Genomic DNA, 8,637 nt, shown 5'->3' on the forward strand with positions numbered 1-8,637 from the left:
ATTTGTAAGAACTAGCCGGGACTGAGTGTTGATGTTTACACCAGATATACAGGAGGTTTAGAGCAGGACTGTGCTAGCTGGTTAGCATGCTAACTTAAGTATATATCTCTGTGACACGTATACAAAGATGTCATAATGTCAAAACTGTTATTTTTGTAAGTAAATTTAAAAAAAGAGAAATTTGAAAAATAACCCTAACCCTAACCCTTACGTATTGCACATTTGACTAAAAGTATTAGTGTCAATATATACTTAAAGTACCAAAAGTAAAAGTACTCATAATGCAGAATGGCCCATTTCTGAAAATTATATTTGATATCACTGGAAAAAAAATATTTGGTGAATTAATATGTTCATTACTTTAATGTTGCAGCTGGTAAAGGTGGCACTACTTTTACAATACATTATATACAACATATTTTGATACATTAGAATATAGGGGTTGATTTAAATACATTTTTTAATCTGAGTCCTCAAAGTAACTAGTAACTAAAGCTCTCATGTAAATGTGGAGGAGTGAAAAGTAAAATATTTGCCTCCACATTGTAGTGAAGTAGAAACAAAGAAGCGTGAAATGAAAATACTAAAGTTAAATACAATTACTTTGAAAATTGTGGTTATAAAAGTAGAGCACTTTTGTAAATGTACTGATACGAACAAATGTCTGCGGAGCCAATGAGAAAATAACAATCTGTGAGAGCTGGTTTATTTTTACACGGTGCATTTAAAAGCCCCAACTGTAAAAGAAAAGTCCGTCTGGGTGAACCTCCTCCGCCATTTTAAGTCCCATTTCCTGAACAACCTCTTTCAACAAGTATTTGTCCCTCTCATAAATGAATTGGAGCTGAACGAAGTTGGGAATCGAAAGACACGCTGAAATATCACTTATTTCTAAATATATTCCACCGCTGCACAGGCCCCTGTGGCTTCCCTTAAAAGGAATGGCGTCTCGTAGGTTTGCTGCGATCAAAAATGTATGTGTTGATGTCGACATTTGAACTTTCAGTTCAGATTCCATTTGATTTCTGTGTCTCTGCGAGTCTGCTCTGCATCAATATTACATGCCTACTCTAGCAGAAGAGGGATTTTTCCTGTTGGGTAACGGCAACCGCAAAAAGCACAAACACACTGGCCACAAACAACAAAAGTTCAAACTGTTTCCTTATGTGGAGTTGGAGGAGAGATTAACAGGACTTTCAATGTGACGATTCGCTTCTTCAATGTGTGAGGATGGCACAGAAGAAAACAAAAGAGTGGAGAAGTGGAGTTGGTTCAAACTTGATGCCAAAGTAACTGAACACCCACACTCCTCAAGCTGGCGAGGAAATGTGGTCGGCACGAGGTCCAGCACCGCTCGCAGGACCTTACATAAAACTCCAGCAGTAATGTCTTTAACACCAGGTTACGGCAACTCACGGCTACAGTGACCGGAAAACAATTAGATCGTGGAGGTGGTAAGATGACACCCCTGAATGGGTTGCTTCGGTGGCCTATCTAATGGAGGGTGATTCCTACCCAAGCACCAGTCCATTAACAACCAATTAAGTTCCTATTAATATTTTACCAGACAGGGCCTCTCATCCTGACGTGTTTTAAGGAGCTTTTCCCAGGAGTGTTTGAACATGAGCAGCTTTTAGCGCAGCATAAAGAGGCCTGTGTAATGGGCTGGAGGAGGAGGAGTGGCAACCTGATAGCACTGAGAGCAGGAGGAGGCGAGAGAGGAGAGGAGACAGACTTCTGCAGCTGGCCCGGCCTGCACCGGGCCAAGCCTGGGCCGGGCCAAACGCACACATTGCTGATTGCAGTGTTAGGAAAACCACAGTTTTTATGGCCGTGACACAAGATCAGACATGAGTAACGACCCTGTGCCATGCGTGGGGTGTAATTGTGTTATGATAGTCGAAAGATGTGACTGATGAGTTTTCACTTGTTTGCTCAAAATTGCAGCCGAGCAGCAGTTTAGCCCCGGGGACTGGAAGTGCTTCTCACCCTCTCGGGGTGGGTCATAAAACAAGTCTTAAAACAGGAATATTCACCTTGCTACTGATCTGCCTTGAGCTAGTTTTGTGCTGTGTAAGCCTGGTTTGGGTGGACATTTAAAACTACAGTAGTGCAGGGGAAACTCCCCGCCTTGAGACAACAAGAAGGAAGGAAAGAGAGAGAGAGAGGGAGGCAGAAAAGAAATAGAGGGAGGCCATTATGACTATAGCCTGAGGCTACTCCCAACGGATAAGGCATTTGTCTTCACTTGAAAGTATGATTTATTTTTCCACCAGTCAGAAGGGTTATGTTTGTCACCGCACACTGAAAGGACTTTTGGAAATAGCAGCAGAAGCAGAAATGGAAAAAAAAAAAGAAAAAAGAAAAAGAAAGTGCACTGGTTTTCTTTTCTTATGCACTCTACGTGTTTTCTCAAAGACTTCCCTTCTATGGTTACCTTGTTTGAGATCACTTTCAGTCTTTATTAACTTTAGTTAATCATACTGAACCTTGCGTGTAATTTATCAGCAGGAGGAGCATGTGTGTGTGTTGATGATTGAGAGAAAGCGGGGAATGTGTGTGTGCATGCGTGTGTGTGTGTGTGTGTGTGTTGGGGGTTGAGGGTGGAGCGGTGGGGGGGTAGATGTGGTTGTATCAGGTTCCCTCCACTGGGTGTAGATGTGGTCTTAGATTTCTCTCTGGGCTGCTGATTAACCGTGTGTGTGCATGTGTGTGCATGTGTGTGTGTGTGTGCGTGTGTGTGTGTGTGTGTGCATGAGTGTGTGTGAGCTGGGAGTGAACCGAGGAGGAGAGGAACTTCAGCTTTAATTTCCCCCAGCTCCAGATATTACACCCCCGCGCTCTCTGTTTTTATTGGAACGGAGACCAAAAAACACCAAGTGTTTATGATGCATTAAAACACGGTGGGGAACTCGACTGTGGAATAGTAAATCTATACATTTGGCGCTGTCTCTCCGCAGCAAGAATTAATTCCTTTATAGAGGATTTCGTGTGTTTTACGAAGACTGATGATTGTAACGCGCCATGAAATCATGTTTATCATCTCGATGTGGAGGACAGGGGCTGGAGAAAATTCTCTCCGTCTAGGGGGAAAGAGAGAGAAGGAATGGAGGCAGGACTTCAGAGAATGAAATCACAAAAAACGGGCACATGGGAGGTGGGAGGAGTTGTGGAGTTTTTCGGGGTTGCGGAAGGAAGGAATTATTCTGCATTACCCTAATGACCATTTGAACAAACGGATGGGTGAGGAGACCACATTACATTCTATTAACTCTGCTTTTGTTGTCAGTGAACTGTTAATGATGTACAAAGGGAGCTCTGCGCCGCACTCCTGGACAATGCATGCTCTGTGCTTCTAATTATTCTCAGGAAAGTGCTGACAGCCTTTATACCTGGAGACACATTAGCTGCCTCTAATTAGAGTAAATATTCTTCTGGTATAACACTGGTATTGCCTCGCCAATCCGGCAGCGATTAGTGCTGTGTTTATCCGCGGGGCTGCTTATGCATTCCCGGCCCCTCTCCATCTCTCGTTCTCCTTCTGTTTTTCGGTCTTCTTGATCATTGCCTGTGCCTCTTCCTCACTCTTGTCTTCCCTGCACTCAATTTACTTCCTCTCCTTTCCCCACCTCTCTCTCTCTCTCTGTGTCTCTTTTCTTTTTCCCTTGCAGCAACAGGAGTAGAACACCACTAGCTGTGACAGAATCACAGTGTCTGCCCATGCTCCCAAGCCATCTCCCAAGTTCATTATATCAGTACACAGTGTCCGTGCCCTCCGCCCCTCGCGGCCCCTCGTCGCTCCCGTGTTCTAGCCAAACGCAATGTGACAGCGCCGCCACAGCCCTCATTTAGAGCCATCACAGGACAGATTTCCCCCTTCCAAGGCTCCCGTCTGTAGCCTGATAGATGGTACCCGGGCTTTTTTTTTTTTTTCCCAGTGCATGCATGGTTGTGTGTGTTTGCCCGCATCTCTGCATTCATCTAAGTCCGCGTGTGTGTGAGGCCTAAGTCGGAATAGCGGCGTTGCCTGTCAGTAGTGATCCTTAAAACAATGTATTATAACATTACTGAGCTGAGTTTCCACCCTCTCTCACACACTGTTTTTATACTTAATGCACTCTGGATACATTGCACTGATTTTCTGCTCGCGCTTCCAGAGTGCTGCTCAGTTTTTGGAGTGCATAGCTAGTGTGTGTGCGTATGTGTGTATGTGTGTGTGTGTGTGTGTGTGTGTGTGTAAGGCCTTCCATTCCTGTGGCGCGCTTATTGGAGCACCCTTGGGGCGAGCTGCATCTTTAGTTGGGGAAAATGCCGCAGCACACCCTGGCTGCTACACACACTTTTTGATATCTTGTCTCTCCCCTCCTCTAAATATTATACTTGTAGCCTCAGGCACCGGTTCTGTGTCGTACTGGGAAGGTCAAAAACAGACACGCGCACACCAAAAAACGCACGGCGCACACACTGGCGGATTTCAAATATCTCCATCAGGCCTCAGAGGATCAGATTGTTTTACGGGAAATCATGTCACAGGTCAAATGATTGAATTATTAATGGAAAGTGTGGTGCAATAACAATCGGCCCTTGTCTATTGTGATTCCGATGCGATATTCACAGGCCTAACTTGATACCACCATGTTACAATCCAAATCCAATAATGCCGACTCTGCAAAAGAATGCCCCCCCCCCCCCCCCCAATCCCAACACCAACTCTATTGTTTCACCAGTCGAAGAGCGTCTTTAGTCTGTTGCCTTCACAGTGGAGAGCATTACTGAGTCTGTAGAACCATATCGACTGCTGCGGCACATTTCCAAGGACAAGGCGATACATTCTCATCAAAACAGTCATGGTGAAGTAATTCACAATCATAGGACTCTTTCACAACACACTGGTCTATGAAAAGCGTGTGTGTTTTCATACATATGCGTGTGCCTGCTACGGATTGTGTGTGCGTGTAATCTGGCGTTGCTCACAATACACTAATCTTTGCCTCTCTTTAACAGTGCCAAATATGGATTTTGTTTTGGAGCATAACTGGAAATCAACCAAGCAAACCTAAGGCGAATTCATGATTCGCATTATGGAAATGGGAGCAGACGATTCAGAAGTCTCACATTTGCATATGTAAAGGAGCATACGGAGAGAGGTACAAGTATTTTAACCTTATTCGACGCATGAGGGATTCAACTGGAAGTAATGTGTTGCTTTGTGGTGTTTTTTCGTTCGAGAGGAGCTCCGTCACAACCGGAGGCAGCACTCACTCCCTTCAGGCCCGTTTCTCACGGAGTCGGTATGGAAATGAGTGTTATTGTAAAAACATCGGTGATGGATTCTTGACCTCGGCTCAGGAGGATTTCTCGCTCTGTTTTGAGAATGACTGTAGAGCAACACAGGGGAAAGAGACATAAGGTCACCCCTTTAGCATTTATTATCGGCCGGTGCCAGAAAACACAACTCTTTTAGACATCCTAAACATAGCACTCTGGACACATGGGCTGACAACTTCACTTAGGAGAAGGAAATCAAACAGGCTTGTTAATGCAGCTGCTGAAAACAGTCCCATTAGGAGCAGTCAGTCCTGTTCTTTGTTTTTTTATCATTTGTACTTGCCTTTTTTTAACGGCTCTCCCTATTGGGCACGGCGGGGAGGAGAAAAAAGAACCGTGAAAAAGAAATGATACATGTTCCTTTAAACATTTAATGAAGCCATTTCTCTCCCACTTAAAGCACGAAAAGGATATCATAGAGAATAAAGCAAGAAAACGAACAAAAAAAAAGAGTATGTTGTAATAGGTTTTTTTTTGTTCTCATATTATTCTCCTGAATGAAGGCGCTGCCGTGTCTAACTCCATCAAGCTTGTTTGCGTCATTATGCATTCTCATTACAGCTTAACAGAAGTTTCCCATCTGGAGAGGCAAAGTCCCTGTTTACAGCCCCGTCTTCCCCTCCTCTGCCTCCCATCTCAAACCCCATAGACGTTCTCCGAGGCCTAAATGAGCTTGAAGACAAAAAGTGTAGTGCAGTCGTTTTCTCTTTTCTTTTTTTTTCTTTTTTCTAACTTGCTTTTTCCCTCATTACGTTCCCTACTTTATGGGAAATAGAAAACATAAGACGACATATGTAATTACTGCATGACTAAAGCGTAAACATGGCTCGTAGGATGAGGCTACGCTTTCGGCAGGAGGCTAATTGTAACTCTCCCCGTCTCCTTCAGAGTTATACGATAGCTCGCAGTCGGACACGTGAACATGCGTTTGTGCTCACATGCAAAGCGCACACGCTCGCACAGACGCAGCCAGGCTGTGTGTTTGCAACCCAGTTCGGTTTCGCTTTCTGTCTCTCAAAAAACAGGATGTTTTCTCAGTGTGGTTTACGGTCTTTATTGCTTTATAGAGTCTGCTATGTGACGTTCACGAGGATATCGTATCACGAGGAAGCGATACTGCAGATATTCTATCAAGCACATGACTGTCATTGTATCTACACAGGTCCTGTGAAATATTGACCTCGAATGAGACAAGTGCCTTTTGAAGGTTGATTTTTTGCCCTCTGTCTGCTACTTCAGCCGACGCTATGAAAACTACAACAAAACAAAAGACATAGGAGGTCAAAAAAACATAATTCTTTCAGTCAGACTCTCAAGATAGTGTCCATTAATAAGCAGCCCAAAACCTGTTAGCACAATAGAAACGGGCTGAAATAAAAAGATAAAAATGACTGAAAATGTATCACGACATTTTACATATATATGGAACAAATGACAGATAATTACCGTATGTGCCTTTTGGTGTGCGCGAGTAGAATCTGCAGCCATGTTGGTCCTGACCCATAGTGCTACTGGGTACATGGCATCAGAACATTTCACACAATGCCCTCAACAAAAATGTGTCCTTTTTAAATAAATCATAGAGAGCCGAAGTCAAGCCCCCTTCTAGTGAACCTCAAGGGACCTTATTTCTGAAAAAATATGCAGAGTATTGAATGGAGAGAGACAAATCTATTTTTGATCATGTTTGAAATGTGCCATGGATCACACGTATGTTTATGAATTAAGAAATAAATACATTTCAAGTCAATTAAGTCACTTTGTCGTTATGGTAGTAAAATATCATCTAGTTCTGTTTGACAGCTCTCTTTGAACTACATCCTTTTGCTCAACATACGTCACCATCACCAACATGGCCGCTGCCTCGGCACAAAAAATAGTACAACATTTATTTTTTAAAAAACATTGACAACTGCAGTCATGTGAAAGAGTTCATCATCAATTCTGCAAGCGAGCTAATATACAGGACCAGCTCTATGGGATTTAACCCCTGAAGTTAGTTAGGAAGTGGTTGCATGCTAAATTTAGCTAACGGGTTCTTAAGTATGCTGTTTTACTCTGAAATATGGCTCATGTCCCTCTAAATTCTCACTATTCATTATCTGTTGAAATAATAAAATGTTTTTTAAATTCCCTACATTTATATGACTTACAACGTGGAACCCAGCAGGGTAACATGATCCCAGCAGCTTGAATTTGACGTCAGAGAAAAATGGCTGCCTTGTGAATACAGTCTGTTCTGCATTATATAGAGACCTTTTAGACACATTTATTATTTACATTTCTAACACCTTATTTATTACATTTTTAATCACCTGTTAAAGACTTTATGAACTCAAATAAGGGTTTATGAGTGTAGATAGAGTTTCATTCAGATATTTATTGTGTATGTTTCAGTCATATATTTATAGTGTCTGTACTTTGTTCAGGTAAAAAGAAAAAAAGGAGAAACCAAAGTAAATCTTTCTTCAATACACAAACAGGACTTAAGATTGCAGCAGGCCATGTGTTAAAACTACTGTATGGAACTCGCCAGCCGCAGCCTTAAAGCCTCCTCCGGCAGTTAAAACCACAACACTACAACCATGAATGGCATCCCGGCCTTGGTCTACACACACATCATTCCACACATTACTCCCCTTAGCTCTCCTTTTGATGTGTCAGAGAGAGAACTAGCCACTGTTCCACAGTTTTTTATTGCTCGCACAGCAATGTGTGAGTATATATATATATATATGTGTGTGTGTGTGTGTGTGTGTGTGTGTGTGTGTGTGTGTGTGTGTGTGTGTGTGTGTGAGAGAGAGAGAGAGAGTGTGTTTGCTCTTCAAAGGCAGCAAAGGGGGTGCGCTACTTAAGGCCTATTAAACCTGGAGCTCTGTTCATTGTAGCCGGGAGAGAGAGCGCTGCGTGCTGAGGCAGACAAAACGGCGAAGGCATACCTTTGAACTGGAATCATGTGGGAGCTCACATTTTCACAAGTGCTGCAGAACTGAAAACAATGTTTTGGCGAGTCCCCTGATATGTGTGTTCCTTTTTTTTCTTCCTCCTGCTAAGGACCAGCTAACAGAGAATCTGTTAGGGCTTTGCCCTGACGGTGTGATATTACAAGCCCACAGTACATAATCCAACATACTGTGAGTTATTAAAATATGACCATAGCAGCTCCCCGGGGCGGTATAACTCACACATAGACTGTCTCTCTCTCTCACGCACACACACTCCGGTGCAAATTCCAGTGGCAAACATGCATGCACTGTCCATAGCTCTCTCTCTCTCTCTGTCTCTGTCTCTCTCTCTCTCTCTCTCTCA

Source organism: Sparus aurata, chromosome 18 (genome assembly GCF_900880675.1).
Source record: "Sparus aurata chromosome 18, fSpaAur1.1, whole genome shotgun sequence".
Taxonomy (NCBI): Eukaryota; Metazoa; Chordata; class Actinopteri; order Spariformes; family Sparidae; genus Sparus; species Sparus aurata.